The sequence below is a fragment of the Coloeus monedula genome, assembly GCF_965178545.1.
Source record: "Coloeus monedula genome assembly, chromosome: 2".
Lineage (NCBI taxonomy): Eukaryota > Metazoa > Chordata > Aves > Passeriformes > Corvidae > Coloeus > Coloeus monedula.
In genome coordinates, this window is record NC_138782.1 from 68,534,879 (window position 1) to 68,553,893 (window position 19,015).

Here is a 19,015-nt window from a genome sequence, read left to right on the forward strand (position 1 = left end):
ACTTTTTAAATTTTTTCTCTTTTTCTTTTTCTCTTTTTTTCTTTTTCTTTTTCTTTCTCTTTTTCTTTTTTTACCAAATAGCCATATATGCAAGACGTGGTTGCTTTGTTCTCTTGGCTAGGTGCAACTTCATCACAGCTGTGATCATGCTGGATCTCATAAACTAAACAGGACTAATCCTGCTCAGCAAAGTTACTCAATGGGGAGTTTTCCAAGACAAGCAAAGGTCTTGCAGTGCTTGCAAGCAGTGTTTTAATAAGGGTGGAAGCAGCACTCCTCTCAGGCCCATGGACTCATTCTGGATCTTAGGAAGAGTTGTGCTACTAGGAAAATTACTTCAACTAGCATCTAAAAGAAATGATGGTGAAAGACATTTGTCTATAATCATAGGTGCAAACATACAGGTATATATGGATCACCTGGAAAAGTGCTCAGTACACCCAAAGGTCCCCCAGCAATTCTTCCAGTTTGATAATGTGTACTGAATTGAAGAGCATGAAATGTCATCTGTCTCCTAAACCTCACTGTGGCCCAGTGCCATTCAGGATCTTCTGCATCCACCAGAGTAACTAAATCGCTCTCATGAACTTACAGTCCTCTTCACCTGCACAAAATGACTTGTGGCCACAAGTACAGAAAGAAGGTATAAGTAGCATGAATATGTTTGCTTAAATAACCCTGTGAAAGTTCTTCTGACCTCTGTATCTGCTTCATCTTTACAGAAAATTATTGGTATTGAAAGACCAAGACTTGTTCTAACGGGAATTACAAGTCTAATGACAGTGGGATTTTATACTCTAAATCTAGACAAGTAAATGAAACTATTTAGGGATCATTCTCCGTTCTCAAGAATACATCTGAATTTACGCTTTTCATACTTTCTGTTTGGTTCTTCTGCCTCCCTACCAACCTTGGACACGGTAGTCTCAGCCATTCAGCAATCAATAGCAGGTGATTGGCCATACTTCTTCCCAAGTTGTGCATCTGAGGAGCAAGTCCAAACCCATGCCAGAAAGTAGGTTAAAACCTATATAATATGAATAGTTAAGGGAGAGTAATCAAGTTTGTGTCTTTTATATTACAGTAAGGATGCAACCTCTGGTCCCTGAAAAATGTGTAGGTGGCACTGTGACCTGCCATTTGTCCTTGGTAATTAGAATACTACTGATAGGGAAATAAGAGATATTATTATTAGTGCTTTAATAACAATGAACAAGCTGTCTTTTAAATTAGCTTACTACATATGCAGAACAAAGGTTAAATTTGTAACAATTGCCATATGCAATAACAGACTCTGACTCGAGGAGCAGTGCCCCTCTTATGTCTCAGTGATGAGATTGAATCGATACCTAGTAGGAAAAAAAATAGAGTTTGACTAATCCATTTAGCTCTTTTCTTCCATCACTACACCATGAAGGGCTTGCAACTGGATTTTAAATTTTTTTGGTAGGTAGTATGCTGGGGGGGTGTGTGTGGTGGGGGGGGGGTTGTTGGTTTTCCTGGGTGGGGCAGGAGGGGAGGTGTTGTTTTGTTTTCTTTTATGTTGGCTACTGTATTCAAAGAGCACTGGGAAATACCCAAGGTAGGTCTGTATAACACATCTCTCACAAAATAACTCCTTTGGTCTTTACCCAATGAGAGTTATGCTGACATCTGTCCCCCTTAGAGGCTGAGAGGCAACACTTTGCCTCAAAGCCACCAGTCAGAAGGTGTGTATTTTCTGGCTATGCAAGCAACCAACCGTGTGTGTGTCCACTCCTGACTGGGCCTAGAACAAGTAGGCAGGCTGGCCTGCTGGCTGCAGCTGAAAGCTCTAGACTGCTTTTCAAGATCTCAAGCAAGCTGAACAGGTTATGTCTACTCCCCAGTAAAACTGGTTTGGTGTTAGTAATTACTATTGCTGGTGAGGAGGAAGAGAAAGCCAGGCATTTGCAATAGGAAGGAGGTTTGTGGTAGGCAGGAGGAAGACAGGCATGGTTTGATTTTAATAAAATGGAGCCTTTATTGGTTTATCCACTCATTTGTGTTGATGACATTTGATCCACAAAGAATGAAACTGAGCTAGCATTAGGTTATATCAAATACATGGGCTCAAACTTCTGTTTTCACTACACCAGCCTTTTGCAGCTCCAGTGGTTTTAAGTGTTATATGAAACCGTAGCAAGTAGTGCCTCCTGGCAATTGTCAACCTGATAGATTTTCGTGACACCAACCATGTCAATTCACACTAAGTGTTAAGTGAACATACTCTGCTCAACAGCAGAGTTAACTTCACCTTTGCTCAGTGTTGGTGGTACAGCAAGGCTTGGTTGCTTTTCAAACCAAACTCATTAAATTTGTTTAGAGTTATACTTACAAAATTTGAAGTTGTATTTCCCTGTACTGCAGATTATTTCTCTAATGAGTATATAAAAATGTTTGTCTAGCACAGGTCCCAGAGTAAGAGCCCATAATAAAACTCTCTACAAACAACTCTGAATGGGGAGATGGGAAGTTCAGATTAAGAGAACATTTGCATTTCAATAACACTGCCTATTGAACCATTTTAAAGCATTGATAGCTTGATCCTACCTTCATTGAAGCAAATGGCAAAAATCCCACTGAGGTCAAAGGGAGGCTTGATATGACCCTAATTCATGAATGGTCAGATTTTGGTACTCTAACTTCTACTGAATAAACTGTTCAGTCTGTACAATTCCACTAAGTTATGTACTTTTGAAATAAAGTACTACTCACTCAAAGGAGTGATGTCGTGAAGCTCATAACACTCCTTTGAGGTTCATCAGTCAAATTTATGGATCTATTCATAGCAAAGTAAATTTATTAGTAGTTCATACCATCTAGCTACTCTTTAAGTAGTTATGAAACATTTCTGATAATATATTCACAATTTTGATGGTTTTATGACCTTATGGTTTTTACGGCCTTTTTATGACTCTTCATTATTTCTTTTGTGAGCTTAGTCAACTAAACCACATGCACAGTTTATCTTTGCTGACTGGATGCTAACTTTTTAAACATAGCTCTTACAGTTGTAAGGAAGAAGTTTTTGGTATGACTCTACATAACAGTGGCTAAAATTTGTGTAACTACCTTCCCGAATAGCTGCGAATTGGCCAAATAAGCCAGAGAAAAAGACACTGTAAGCAGAATTCAAGGTTGTTTGTTCAGTTTTGTCGGGGGTTTTCCCCAGAAAAATAACAGTATTGCATTTATCCTTTCAGGTGGTGTAGAGGAGAGTATTTTCAAGTCAGAAAGGCAAATTTACACTTGAGAATCAGTGAAGATACCTAGGAATCAAACACAAAATACATTTGCCTGGAGGAAAGAAGGCTCAGGGGAGACCTCATCACTGTCTACCTCATCACTAACTACCTGAAAGGAGGTTATAGGGAAGTGGGGGTTGGTCTCTTCTCCCAAGCAGCAAGTGATAGGACAAGAGGACAGGGCCTCAAGTTGCAGCAGTGGAGGTTTAGGTTAGATGTCAGGAAAAATTTTTTTGTGGAAAAAGTCATTCAGCGCTGGAAGAAGCTAGCCAGAGAAGTGGTGCAGTCACCATCCCTGAAAGTGTTTAAAAGACGTGTAGATGTGGTGCTTAGGGACATGCTTTAGTGATGGCCTTGGCAGTGCTGAGTTAAGGGTTGGACTGGATGATCATAAAGGTTTTTTCCAACCTAAATGATTTTATAATTCTACTCTGATTGTCTGTTAGAAGCCTCTCCATATATTAATTTACATATTTATCTACATTGTGCATGTTGCATGAAGCATTAAATAAATGTGGGTAGTTTTTTGTGAGAAAGATAATGATCACCTGTCTCTGAACTGTATGCTTTGATCCCTTTGTTCTTTCTCCCATATAGGACACGCCCCTTTCTGGCACCATCTTGCCTATCAAAGAGATTAGGGAGCAGTGGCTATATCAAAGTTTCAAGAAAATTCAAAAATTCTTCATTAGGATGTCATAACAGTTAGCCACTGAAAGAGTGGAAAGGATGATTGAGATTGAATGTAATAATTCAGCACATGTGGTACTGCTAAGGGATGCATATACACTGCCACAGCTCCTTGGTATAATCATACATGTCTAAACTGGATCTTCATGTAGACTTCCAACAAAATAGCTAAGATTATTTATTTTTAATTTTCAGTATTAAGTCAGAACACCAGTGTTCAAAACCATGTAGAAAAAGGTTTGTTTTTATTGTCATAAGAAATGAAAGGAATGACAGAAATCTCATGAGATAGATTGCTTTTATAATGAAGGAAATAAGGTTCAGATAACCCGAAGAAACCTTAGACAAAAACAATCAATCTTTCAAGTGTCATCAATTACTCATATTAAAAAAAAGATGATCAATAATTTTATCATTACAAATGTAGGTCTACAATAAAATGGCAAACTCAAGAGACAAGAATAAACTAGAATTTTTTTTCTAACTGCTGTCAATGTTTGGACAGTGAAGTAACTTTCTGGTTGCAGCTCAGCAGGAATTAGATTACTTCCAGCAAATATTGATAATAAATAGAGAATCAGCAGGGCCTGGAAAACAATCTGCTCCAACACTCTTTTCACAATAAATTTAATTTAATAAAAACACCAAGATTTGTTCAAACTTGAAAGCAAATATTCAGGCTTAAACAGCAAATGCCAGGGGTTTTTTTATTATCAGTACTGTAGTCATCAGAATTGCACAAGACAGCATGACAAGTACATCAAAATCAATGGAATTTAAAGCCAAAAGTCAATTCAATTCTGCAGTTGTATTAAGATTCTCTGCTCTTTTTTTTTAATCTGCTTTATTTTTTTTAAACTGTAACAGTAAAAAAACTTCAGTTTTGTCTTCATTGGGTAAAGAGCTACTGAGATTAAATTGGGCAATTATGTTGTGTTTACCTAAGGGCTAAAATCTGTTAAAGCTTGTTCAAAACTCTCAATAGTCTTTGATCTACGCTTGATAATTTTTGATTGATCATAGTGACTGGGAAATGTGCCCAGAGACTGGAGCAAAGCAAATGCTGTTCTTACCATCAAAAAGGAGCCAGGGAACTACAGGTAGGTTGGCTTTGCCTCAATCCCTGGGAACACGATGGGGCAGCTGATCCTGGAGACCATTGCTGGGCATGTTTAGGACAAGAAGGTGATCAGCAATAGTCAACATGGATTAATGAATGGCAAGTCATACTCAAACAACCTGATAGCCTTCTGAGATGAGATGACTGACATGGTAGACCAGGGGAGAGCAAGTGGCTATCTTCCACCTTGACATCAGTAAGGCTTTTGCCACTGTCTCCCATAGGATTTCCCTAGAGAAGCTGATGAATTATGGGCTAGGTGAGCAGATAGAGAGGTGAAAACTGCCTAAACTGACAGCCCCAGAGGGTGGTGATCCATGGCATGAAGTCCAGTTGAAGGTTGGTAGCTAGAGGGGTACCCCAGGTTGATTGGTTTTGATCCTATTTGACGTCTTCATTAATTACCTGGATATGTCACAGAGTGTACCCCTAGCAAATTTTCAGATGACACAAAACTGTGAGAAATGGCTGATGAATAAGAGGGTCACGCTGTCATCCAGAAGGACCTCAACAGGCTGGAAAAACAGGAACTTCTTAATTATTAAGGGTCTAGAGCATCTCTCCTATAAGGAAAGGCTGAAGGAGCTGGGAATTGTCAGCTTGGAGAACGCTCACAGGGTTTTGACAATATATACATAAATACCTGAAGGGAAGGCACAGAGAGGATGGAGACAAGTCTTTTCAATGGTTCCCAGTGACAGGACCAGGGGCAAAAGGCCCACACTGAAACACAGGAAGTTTCCCCTGAACATCGGAAAACACTTTTTGCACTGTGGAACCACTCCCAGGAAATTTTTGTGAAGGTGGTAGATGCACTTCTTGTTATAATGTATAACACATAATAAATACAGTACTTAAATATAATGTCATAGATACCTTAAATCAGTCTCAAAACCAGGCAATATTCTAGCTTATTCTGTCTGGCTCTGGTTCCTCATCTCTAGATGGAAATAAACCCAGTTTATTTCACAGCAGTCTGACAAAGATAAGCATTAATTAGTTTTTAAGGTCTCTAATACCACCACAAGCACCACAGCAAAGTCTGTGAGGAAATTAATAATTCTAATTTTAGAAGGGAATGCAGTAAATAAGGCATCCAGCCATCCAGCCGCACATTGAACAAGGAGAATGCAGCTGAACATTGTTTAGTATGTTACGTGAGTGCAGCACATCAGGTACACTGAACTAGGCAAGGATCCTCTTAAAATGGTATGTGAACATATAACTAAAAATCAAATGATCATGTATAAGTAAGATAAGAAAGTAATTCAGCCTTATATCCTGGCATTAGTATGTCACTTGTCAGTTTTACTCATCTACCTCTTTTAACATGAGTTTTGCTTTTAACCACTGATGCCACCACTCTTCTCCTCCAGAAAGTTCTTATTCCAAGAGACTCCACCACAGTTCAAGAACTGACAGCAAAAGGTAGAATGACTGGTTGAGCCTTACCTTGTACACTGCCAGACCTCCAAAAAGTTTAGCAAAGTTATCATATGTATTTCTAGGAGTAGCAGAAAGGACTAGGCCAAGTTGTTTAACCCTGTGTTTTATCCCTCTGTCACATCCTCTTTAGGTAACTTGGAAAACAGTGAGGAGATTGCATGAAAGGTTTCAGACCTTCAACAGAAGAAATCAGGCAGGTGAAAGAGAAGGTTGGGACTGGCTTGGGGAGCATCCATTCATCTACGACTCAGGCAGTAATGGAAACCTCCTGACACTCCTCCCCACATATTTTGGGAGAGAATGGCATCTGCTTTACTGGGTCAGGTTTCACTCAGTGTATATTGGGAGGATTTAATTTCTACCTGTAACAAGAGGAAAAGTCAAGGGATAATAATTTGCAGTCATTTATCACACATGACCAACAGAAGTTGCAGCAGGCTCCAAACTCCTTGCCCTATGTCCCACCTTCCCCTCCTTGCGCCACTCTGACTCCCCACAGATGGGAATCTCCCAGTTACACCACACCACGTCTTACTCTCCTTCAATAAGAAGCAGCCTTTGGCCTCCTTAATTTATAATATGGATAACTCTGCTGTGAAGGGTACTTACTAGGCTTCTTCCTATGTGATGATTTTCCACATTGAAATAAAATAGTGTACCATCAATTCAAAGAATCACAGAACCACAGAATCATGGAATCACAGAATCATAGAATGGTTGGAGTTGGAAAGGACTTTTGATGATCACTAAGTTCAACTCCCTGCTAAAGCAGGCTTACCTAGAGCAGGTTTCACAAGATAATGTCCTGGTGGGTTTTGAATATCTCCAGAGAAGGACACTCAGTCTTTCTGGGTAGCCTGTTCCATTGCTCTGTCACCTTTGCACTCTGTTGTAAGCTGCCTCATATCTTGCAAATCCAAGCCAAGTAAAGAGCAACCACATGGAATAGCCTTGGAATGATAAGCAAAGTAAGGAAGACTGGACTTTGCTTCAGAAGAATAGGACTGTTGGACTAATAGGTATTTGAAAGGGTTCTCCAGCCTTTAAAAAAAGTTCATCTGAACATGTTTCTACCTTATTCTGCATCTAAAACTATTGTGCTGTTCTATAACTGCTGTTCCTGCTAAACACCATCATTACTATACATGTCTCTGCAGGTTTTATTTCAGTGTGAGATTTTCTAGATCATAAATTTTATAACTTAATCAGAATGGCCACATATCTTCTCTTCCAAGGACTTGATTCAACAAAGACCTTTAAACACTTTACTAGTCTCATCATCCAAACTCCAACCTAAGGTCAGAACACTTACCGGCATTGTAAAAAATGCTGTCTTGGACAGGCATGAAAATAAAATGAAAAATAGAAACATACCATTGACAGTATTACTAAGATTAAAGTCCATTGCAGGGAGGGATTAGCCTGTCTCATCCTAGAGACTGACACCCCTCCACCTGAGGGGTCTGTGTTGCTCTCTGCCCTTGGGCCAAGTAATGGTATTTTCAAAAAATCATTGCAGATGCCTTACTATCCCCTTCATCCCTCTCACTATAGCCATCAAGTACCCTGCCCTTCTATTAGGTTCAGTGTGAGTGGACTTGATTTATCACAAGATAGACAGTTTAACTTTACATGTTAGGGCCAATAACAATGTCTCTGTTCATTTTAAAAGAACTTCGAAGCAAATATGAATATTTTCCTACACTTCAATTATTCAATGGGCTGTTTGGTCAAGACAAAAAACAGTAGAAGTCTGACTAATAATGATACAATATTGAAAAGAGAGGGGAAAAAAAAAGCAAAATCCAAAGTGAAAATTTTCACAGCCCCTACAGCTTTATATATTGAGATTCATTCTCTCAAATATTACGTGTCCTCTAGAAATTACTGTATTTAATTTCCATATCACTACAGGTGAAATACAGAGATAGAAGTGAAAAATAAAAGTTTGTAAAGGACTTTTTTTTTTCAGCATTAAAATATATAGCAAACTTGAGGTACAGAAACAGAGAAATTAGTCACATATGCTGCCCCAAAAATCTTCAGTACTTGCCAGTCACCTTAGAAGCATGGTGCGATCAAGTTTTCTGTCCTGTAGATGACAGAGCTTTTATTGTTTCTTTGGCCTGCTCCAGTCTGCATGGAAAAGTGTGATTAAGATACTGCCTTTAGTGAACAGCTCTCCAAGTTGCACAGCTCACACTGGAAAAGTGTTCTGAGAAACAGGAAGAAACAGGAGACTGTTGTGAATTTTTGCTATTGTTCTTTCTTTTTTTCATAAGTAAAGAACTGCCTGAAGTTAGCTGGCTGAATGGACTAAGTGCCTGCCAAAGGAGACACATGTCACTTATTATACAACATGGGGACTACCATCTTTTGCCACTGAACACACTGAAAATACCATGTATTATCTAAATATCCACATGATAAATAAGAATGTTAAATTTATCTATTCTTTCACTAGCTCCAGCTCATACCATGGCTGTGTACTGTGACATGGAGAGCCAAAATTCATTTCTACTGAACGCCCTGGGAAAAAAAAAGAGGATCGTATTTTTAATGAGTCTAGGTCACCTAGGTTATAGTACATCCATGCCGTAAAGAGCACACACTAAATGCTCTTTACACCATCACCATACATTTCATGCATGAAATTCATTTACATACTCATGCACACTCTTATGATGCAAAGAATGATCAGATGCAGATTCAGTCAAACACACAAATCAGTAACTTTATAAAACATGTAATTTATTTACCTCATTAATAAGTATTAATAATATTAATTAATAGTATTAATAAGTATTAAAATATTAAGAAATGTTAAATTATCCATTTTCCATATGGTCTTCCACAAACTCCCTTACAAATTGTGCTGTGATGTAACATCATCCCTTTCCATCTACTTTATCTCTTACCATTTAGAGTTATATTTGTGGGCATTGCTGATAAAGAGTTGTATGAAGAATGCACAGTGAATAATCTGTGGTAATGATTGTTGCTTGACTTAAAAAGTAGCAGCCTTTTAAGGTCAACATAGGTTTCATGTTTGGATTGTTTCTACTATTTGGAAAGGTTTGACATGTTTTAAATTACTAAGTAATGTGAAAATGCATCACCAGCACAAGACTGTTGTCTATGTAAATATTTTATGAGTCACTTGTCATTGGTTAATAAGGTAACAAAGATTCAAAGCTATTTATGTTGACTCATATTTTTAAAATGAGGAATTTGAAAACAAGAAAATGTGACAAAGTTGATCAGGATCTAAGATACTGCCTTACAGACAGACTGTTTGTGTCTTGCATGACATGAACAGCTCTTTTAAATTACTTATTGAAAAGAGATGTAACATTGTCCATGTGAAATATATTAAATGCATAACACAGTGAGTCACCTAATGAACCTAAGATAAATAGTTATAATTCCTGCTTTTGTAGAGATGAAAGAAAAAGATCCTGATAGGTTTTGCTTCCACTGATTCTCCCATGCGTCCACAACATCAAATACAGTAGGTAGCCCGTTCATCACAGAGTGTACATGAATGGTCTCACTGTGGGATTAGCAGTATGATCGGAGAGTGAGTGCAGCTCATGGGTTCAGGCTGCAACAGCCATCCCCTTGGTACTCCCCAATCTACCTTCATTCACAGGCAGCATAAGGGCTTCCATGATGGACTGCTCAGTTTGGGCTTATTTGTCTGGTCTGGTGCAGGTGGTCTTTCTCACTGGTCTAGTGTGATCTTCGTTGCACAAGACCAAACAAATGCAGCTCACGTTGTCCCACTGCCACTGTGGGGGAGTCCTACAGACCATGAAACAGCAAGACAGGGGATCAATGATGTTGTTCAGGGACTGAAAGACTATGACTTCCACAGAGCCCATCGGAGAGGCAGCATGACAGCCTGTGGCTGGCAGGCTCCTGGAAGTCACCTTCCTCTGCATGCCTGCATCAAGCAAGATGAATGTTTTACCACCCTTTCTTCTGGGCAATGCCTGAGAAGTCTGTCAGTCTTTTGCAAGGGACTTGGGGGTAACAAAACACGTGCAGACACTGCAGCTGATTTCACAGAGCTGCCCAACAACAAACTCCTGTGTGTCACTTCTGTGCAGGACAGTCTTTCAAGTTGATTGTAAGGTAAACATTTCCATCATCTGATCATAAATTTCATCAGACGCATGATAGCTTCAACCTTAAGTATCGCCTGAACACTCTGGCCAAACAAATGCATGCCTTAGCTTAAATACTAGAGCATATGGCCCAATTAATATGCATTTGAAGTGTTGTAACTCAGCTTGTTCCAGGGAGGTCCTCAGGCAGGATTTTAGTTTTATTTTACAAATTGGTCTCTTGCAGTTTTATTGTGTTTCATGACATTTTAGACAAAAGAAGTCCTATGTTCAACATACATTGCACATAATAAAGCAGGGTGAGAGCTGTTCAAGAAGAAGCTGCTTCATAGTATTGACAGTTTCAGAGCTGTAAGAGTACAAAGGCAGATAATACTGATGTTTAGAATAATCTGGCAGTCTGATTTACTAGGATGTAAACCACAGGATATCAAGACATCATCCAGACCCAAAGCAGATCTAAATGTTCCTGTTCTTTTACCATTGGGAGCTCATCTCTGAGTGTCCTCATTCCTGTACAGCTGGTACAAAACTGATTTGCATGAACCTCAAGTAATTCATCCAGCTTTTCCTTACAGCCACGAAAGCAACTTTTTGTCTGTGTTGGCACTTTCAAGACATCACACAAATCCAACAGCTAGAACTGTATCTGTAGGGGCCCCTTCTAGCAAGCTCCATTGCTCACCCACACCTAGATACACAGTGCTAGTCTTAGAAGAACAGGAACGTGTGAAGGATGTTCATGGTGAATTTGAAAGAAGGTGGCTGTAAGTTGTGTTTCCTTTCTAGAAGATATATCTAAACAAGAACTGTGGAGAGCCAAAAGTTTTGTGGAAATAAAAGACAATTGTTGTAGAAGTGCTTATGAGCCTGTAAAAAATGTGCATTTTCCTGGGAGGCCATGATACACCCTGTGCAATATTCCTGTTGACCTGTTCCTAGGAAGATAAATCATACAGGAGTGAAGATGTCTGGGTGTCCTAGCTGGCACTCTGTGTCTCTGCACAGGCCAGGTCAAAGCTGCCTAAGCAACAAAATTATTTTCATTAAAGTTTAGGCAGTCAGTTTAAAATTAAGATAGGCATCCTCACACCCTCACATGTGACTATTGCACCTGCACAAGATTGCAGGAGTAAATACCCCCTGCAGCCATCGAAGATGAAAGTTGAAGATGAAAACAAAAGAATCCAAACAAAAGCCCCAAGCCTTATGTTCACAGTTTGGTGCTGTTAAACCTCACATGGGAACGATCTGTTTCTGGGCTGCTAAAAAAATCCCCAGGAAATGAAGTTTATGATGTGTGAAATAATGTACATGGACAACACTCCCTTCCCCCAACTCCTCAAAATAACCCCCATGCTCCCCATGTAAACCAAATCGATCTTCCTCTCTGAGGCCACAGCCCAGTGAAGCCTCATCCCTGCCACCCTTCATCCCCCCGCTTCAATTTACACAATAAATTATACGCAATGCGCGATATTTGGAAGCCACATCCTGCTGCAGGCAGGGCTGGCTTTACTTCTTAACGCAACATTTGGGGATGACTCTGCTTCCAGAAAGTGGAGTCGATGTGCTGGACGTGGCTTAATTGGTGCCAGCTTTGTCCTATTAACAAGTGTCGTCTTTCTTCACCACATGCACAAAGGGTGATGTTCTGCAGGTTATAGCACCCTCATGCACTAAAGCCTTTTGTGTATATTGCTGCCTGATTAGACAGGAAATAGTGCATGGTACCAGGGGATAATTCACATGAGCAGAGTTGCTTGCATGCATATGCAAAACTGGGGCTCCAGATGTGAAATACATCTTTTTCTAATCCCTGAGCTATTCTCTGTGTGTATGTCTATATATACATTGCATGCTTACTACTTTTTATTACTTTTAAAACTTTAAAATAAAATTGGCCTGAATTTAGTTTGAGGATTGGCACCAATCCAGGACAATTCTTGTTTTAACTGAAACAGTTCGCTTACTGCTAATTTTAACACAAGTGATTTATTTTATTAACATGGATGCAACTGGGAAGCACACTCTCTCTTACTACCAGGAAGGCTTGGAAGCCTAGCACAAAGACTCAGAAACAGCTATGCCACAGATTTGTGGAGATGATCTCTTTGTCTTTGAAAAGGTGTTTTTGAGAGATGTCAAATTTTCATACCTGCCTTTGCTATCTATGCAGGAGGGAGGGACCTAAAAACTTCATACTCCCAGGTATTTGCAAGAAACTGACTGAGACACTGAGTCTAATTATCCCAAGCCATTCACTCCCTTTAACTTCAGTGAAAACTTAGAGGACCTACCTCAATTATGGCAGAGGATGAGACTAAGCAATTTGTATTCAACTAGCAGCGAAGAGGGAAAAAGCGAGGGGAAATTGCTATGCATAGACAGGGGAGCCATTGAAAGACCTTTAACCTGTTTATTTTTCCTTAATAAAGTTTTTGCAGTCTGTGAAAGAACGACTTGGTTATTTATCATAAGCTTCGGCACATGACCCAGCTTTTTCTACCATTCAAGGAATGTAATTTAAACTCGATTTAGAATCCTCTGCGTGGCCAAGAGTGATGTTCAGCTTATGTGGAATTGTTTGGTTCAGTTTAAATAAATAAATAGCATTAAAATCTAATCATGGAAAATATAGCTGTTAAAAATAGACTGAGGTAGCACTAACTCAAAGCGTCAGAAAAGGTATGTGCAGGAGGGACTCTGAGAGCCGATTCATCAAGTGCAAGAGCAACCAGACAACCAGCACTGGCAAGCTTTCAGGCACGTAAGCATTACCACCGAGTCTCCCCTCCCTGCAGCTGGAGTTCCCCGCAGGAGTTAGACCTGTTTCCTTCTCTTTGCACTTCAGCCACCTGCTTTCCCTCCAATCAGATTCTCTACAGAGATACAAGATTCTCATTGAGCTACCTGTGGTGAGCCTGGCACCCAGCATGAAAACCACTGTGCACAATATTTCTACACCTGTGAAGCAGCTGGTTAAAAATGAAGCAATATTAAAAAGGATTTCATCTTTTAGTTTTGTTTGTAGCTTTTGATGCTGAGTTTTGTTTGTCTGTGCCACAGTAAAACCTCAGCAAGAAAAGATGTCATGAATCCAGATGGCAAAGACAGTTTCTCTCAAATTGTTTCACCTTGTGCTGTTTTCTACTTGCTTTCAGTCATCAGCCTTAAACATGAAACTGTTATCATTCTTGATTAAGACATGTAAATTAATGAGAAAATTTCATTAAAAAAATAGCAAGGCATTTTACATGTTGGGTTCCATGATTAGTTTGGGTTTTGAGTATTTGTGAATTTTTACAAATGGAAAATAATATTCTGTCTGGTGCAACTTATTTTGGATTTTACAGGATGCACCATGAGAACAGACAAGAGGCCTGGCCATGGTGCATCATGAGGCCTTTAAAGCAGCCTGGAACCCAGCCAGGAGAGCTTATTCCAGACAGCAGCTACCACAAAGACCTGGTAATGCTTTCCTTAATGATTGTGCTATTTTTCACTAAAATTTTCAGTCAGCATTCCACTGAATTCCTCTTTCATTTTTGCTCCTGCAAAACTAAATGCCTATGGCAAACACAAAACTTTCTGACCAACTGTACTCAAGCATACCAGGTTTTTTTGGTAGTTGAATTTCGGTTTCTGTGCTTTGGACAGACAAATGATGGTGCTGTCACTAGGGTTGGCAGACAAGGTGCTCAGCTGCCTACTTCACCTGCACTACACAGAGAACAGAAAAACTCATGCATCTGCTCCTAAGCCACTGGGTTGTAGTGAAATTTGGTTTAAATTATTACTGACTAGAACTGGCTTTAGAATGCTGATATGCACATGAAATCTCTGCAGGACTTGACTGATCGGTGGACCACATCTTCCTGCCCTGAGGACCTGGTGGACAGACCAGGGCAATGACTGTGTCTGGTCTCCAAAGGTGAGCCCTCCCCATGTCTTAGATGAGCCTAGTTCTGTATAACACTAGTAATCTCCTTGTCCCCAAACCTTACAATTTATCTATATAGGGCAGACAAGGGAAGTGAGTACAATTGCCATTTTTCAGAAAGGAAATCTAACAGTAAAGGTCATTCAGTCACAGACTTGAGATTTCCTGAGCCTTCTTCCAGTGACTTGTGGTCACTGCTATTGGCTCAGATAAGTCCCAATTCATATGTTAAATAGCATATGTGACATCAGGTCACTACAACAAATTATATATATTTCATTAAAAACTTTAGAAAGTGTGTATCAATTTTAAGTTTTTCAGGAGTGAATAAAGGAAGTAAAAAAAAAAATCTATAAGAAATATGTACATTCATGGTGCCTGCAAAAATCTACATGATACATCCAGTTCATTCACTTGTAATTTATTAAAGAGTCGGAGAATACACGGGTGCCAAAACAATCATTTCTGACACTCTCATTCTAAAAAAGCTGCAAAATGAATGCTCCTCCTTTGCTCAAAACATCCAACCATCAACAGATCACCTACTCAGTTTGCATGCTTCTGCAAATGCTCTATTTACATTTGATAGGGAATGCCTGAAAAGCTCACAGTTTGAAAAGCTTGTCAGAATATGGCCCAGAGCAATGGAAAATAAGGCAAGATGTGGCAGAGGTCAGGTGGGATCCAAAAGCCTAATTAAAACCTAAGAGAAGAAACAGTGTGGAAGAAAATGCTGGGCAGTTCTGCTGTGCACAGCAGCCTGCTGCTCTTCTCTGAGATTTCCCGTCCTTGAGCCAGCACCAGCCTGGGCCAGTGACTCAGCGCAGCAGGGTGTGACAGCTCCAGAAGCGTGGCAGCCACACTGCTGTGGCACTCAGACCTGCTTAGTAACATCACCTTCTCTGCTGGACACACTGAATCAGCCACAGAGTCACTAGGATGTGGAAATACTGCCCCAAGCCATAGGGCTGGCTGTGCACCTAAATAGATGTACCATGCTCAGACAAGCAGAGTATACCTGACCACTAAGTAGAGGTAAAAAGAAAGGAAGCAGTGTCAGATAAATAATAAAAATGTAGGTCCAAACAAGGGTTCAACAGGGAATGAGAGTGTGAAAGCACAGCTGTACATATGGCTTTGAAAATGAGAAGTCTGAATCTGCAAAAAAACAAGGAGGATGAGCTTCCTCCTCATACCATTGAAGTGGACAGTGTGGCTATATACTACCTGGCAGAATTGTGAAGCAAACCACATTTATCTGCCGAGATATGTATTCAGCATGTGTTTCAAAAGAGTGCAGTCAGGCCAAGAGAAACTCCATGCATTCCTGGAGTCTCTTAAGCTCTGAGTTTCTCACCTCCAACACCTTCCCCACTGTAATCTCAAAGTTCCTTTATTGTTGCATATGGGAAGATCACAGAACATCTACTTTAGTGCAACTCTTTCTTTGGAAACATCCGTTTTCCGTCTGTCAACTTTTTTTCCTATACCACCTCTCATGTAGCTGTACCTTGTCACTCCCTTTCCTTCCTCCCGCTCCGAGACCTGCAGCTCCACCACGGTAAAAATAGCTGGTGTGGAAGGGTCACTTCTCTTGCTACAGAAAGGAAACAGCTGTGATTGCTTGAAATCTGGAAGGACTACTCAAATCATTTATCTCACTGCTCTTCCCCAGCCCTTTTTCTTGCTTTGCTGCTTTTCCAAAACATTCTTTCGTTTGAAGATATGTGGATGTTATAGTTGTTATATAGTGGCCGTGTTGATGAGGCTCTCCTGATGCACCATGGGAGAGAGAAAAGGAAGCTTTAGGAGGTACCTCTCATACTCTTGAGATAGTGTGCTGGGTTTTCCTTAAGAAGTCCAGGAGCAGCTAAAAATAATATGAATCTAACACACACAGAGAATACATTTCAATTAAAACTAATGGAATAAGCAGTAAAAATAAAAGCAAAGAGACTGAGTCCAAACCATCATTCATCAGTAAAGCACTCATTCTGACATATGGTTATGTTTATGGTTTTGTGTGATATTTAAATATAACAGGGAAGAACACCAATTTTTAAAAAAGAAACAGTGATCTTAAAATGGAGCAAAAACCAAGACATGTGAGTGCACATGCTCATTAACTGCATGGGAAGCAGAGTTGCTTCTGCCTGTCCAGTAGCTCTGCCTGACCACAACTTTGGAAATCTAGTCTCAAGATTAGTCTTCATTTGATCATTAATATATACAATGATGTAAAACGGTATCCTTTTGTCCTATGGAATCTTCCATAAGAAAAATTTATTTGGAAAGGGCAAACAAAGCACATTAGGCTTTGTGCTGAGGAAATACATGCTAGGCAGTGTACAAGGCTGAGGCAAATTAAAATTAGTAATGTTCAGAGATACTCCAAGTATCCTTTATACAAAAAATGCTCAGTTCCTCTGCATTCTTATTCTCACCAGTTTGAATGAACTCTTATGGCTTTTTTTTTTTTTTTTCCTTTCTTAATGGTGTAGTTTTAAAAAAGCTGTTTACAAATTTATGTTGGGATGATAATCTCCAGCAAATGTCAAGTTGATTTAAAGAGCAAGTTCCTGGACATAGACAAGGACCTGTTGTAAGCTTGCTGGAAATACTTGAAAAAGTACTATGAAATAGTACTTTAAATAAAAAAAATTTATATTAAAATTGTACTCAGTTGGACTGTCAATTGCCAACAACGTACTCTAGATAAATTGTCCCCCTGGAGTCTCACTAAAGTTTGTAAAACCTATTTAATGTTATTATATCTGCATCCCTTCTGGATTCACCAAATCAAAACTTTTTAAATTAAAAAAATGGATATATTCTAGTTGCATGAAGATGAAGACTCCATGCAATGAGATAATCTACCTGTGATCTTCTGCCAGCTTGACTGAGACATAGTTCAAGGTAAAATGTGTTTAGAATGTGTTTAGAGATCTGAAGTAGTAGATTACCAGCAAGGAAAACATTCCTGTTTCCTTATCATAGGGAGACTGGCTTCCTGGTAGTTGTGGATCCTCCTCCTGCGTGAAGTGTTAAAATACCCTTGCTCAGCATTTTCAATTTCTTTTAGTAGTGATATAGAGGTTATGTATAGTCTCTGTGGCTATTCAGATTCCCTCTTGGACTCTCACAGTACTGGAGTTCATGCAGTATCATCTGTGATGACTCCATAGCAAACTAATTATATAGGGTTCTCAAAGTGCTTTGAAGATGAAAGGCACTGTATCAGTGCAACTCCAGGTATTATAATTTATACAGCATACATAACCATTAGTGGGAGAGTAGATCTGAGTCCCTTTGGGACTAAGGTGGGAGGAAGATTTGGACAAACTCCATGTCCTCACACTTTCACTGCACCTGGTTAAGGTAGATAACTAGAATTCTGAGTTCCTCTGCTGTCTTCCTTAATTGTAAAATTCTATGAAAAAGAAAGTGATCGAAGCAGATGTGGGCTCCTATGAGGTGAGATGCAAAATTACATCCTAAGCTGTCAGCCAAAACGTGTAGTAGTTAGCATTCATTCTAAATAAATGAAATAGCGTATACATCAGCTTGTTAATTAATAGATATTTAATGGAGCTGGTTATTCTAAGGTATTTGAGTGGTCCCAGCACATGACACAAGGAAAAAATAATCATATGGAGAGCTTTTTTAGTACAAAACACTAAACATTTGTGGTATAAGCAATATGCAGAAAAGAAATAGGTGGTGAGAGAAGATGGCTGCATGGGAGGAGTGGAGAAGATGACAGAGATTAAGAGGATGCTACTGCACAAAGTTGAAGCCTCTGTCAGAAGGCAGAAATCCTTTCACACCTTTGCAGCTTGACTTTTCAGGACAAGGAAGGATGATTGATGAGTTTGCCTTGATTCTATAGGAAATCCTATGGGAAACAATCCAGACCCACTTTCTCTACTCACACACCCTTTGCCATCACCAACTACCCTACCATTGAGGGATTGAGCACTACAGTCTATCCAAAGTCCACAGAGCTGGAACAACCACAATGGAGCCAGAAGAAATTCCTCAGAGATTATCCTAGACCTCAGCAAGTTACACAGGCTCATGGATTCACGGCTGGATCCTCTGTGTGCTCTGAAGGAAAAAAAAAAAAAAAACCCTACAGGGACTTGAATAAAAGAAGGAACTAAGTAAAGCTCAGAGAAGGGTTTTCATCTCACATCACTCAACAGAAACTCCTTGTCCTCAACAGAAGTATGCCAGGTCAGGCCAGGTAGGATTCTTGCCTGAGTAATACTTTGCCTCCACACACAAAACCCAGGTGGCAATCTTACAGCCGGCTATATATTCAGCTTTCAAACAACTATGATGAGTCTCCCAAATATATGGCAGAGTACTCCCAGTGAAACACTTTGAAGTAGATAATTTTGAATATTCCCCTTTGAAT